This window comes from Solanum pennellii, chromosome 4 (genome assembly GCF_001406875.1).
Source record: "Solanum pennellii chromosome 4, SPENNV200".
Classification (NCBI taxonomy): Eukaryota; Viridiplantae; Streptophyta; class Magnoliopsida; order Solanales; family Solanaceae; genus Solanum; species Solanum pennellii.
Genome location: NC_028640.1, coordinates 5,339,967 through 5,340,374, shown reverse-complemented (window position 1 = coordinate 5,340,374; position 408 = coordinate 5,339,967).

The following is a 408-nucleotide window of genomic DNA, read 5'->3' as shown; positions in this document are numbered from 1 at the left end:
CCAAGTTCAGAGAGTCGATTTCAGTACCCAAATTTCAGAAGTCTAAGTGTTCTGGAACGAGACACCTGCGACGGTCCGTCGTGCCCACGACGGTTCGTCCTGCAGGTCCGTCGCCAAGTTCAGAGAGTCGATTTCAGTACCCAAATTTCAGAAGTCTAAGTCTTTTGGAACGAGACACCCTCGACGGCCCGTCGTGTCCATGACGGTCCGTCGTGGGTTCCGTCGACTCACACAGTTTTTCCAGAAATAAAATCTGCAGCTCAAAACGACTAAACAGGTCGTTACAGTATATGTGAGCCATTTGTTTACAAGTAGGGGTATATATGAGCCACTTTCATAACAAGGGGTATATCAGCTCTAAATGACAAAGTTGAGGGGTAAATCGGATCCTTTTCCCTATACTCTTAA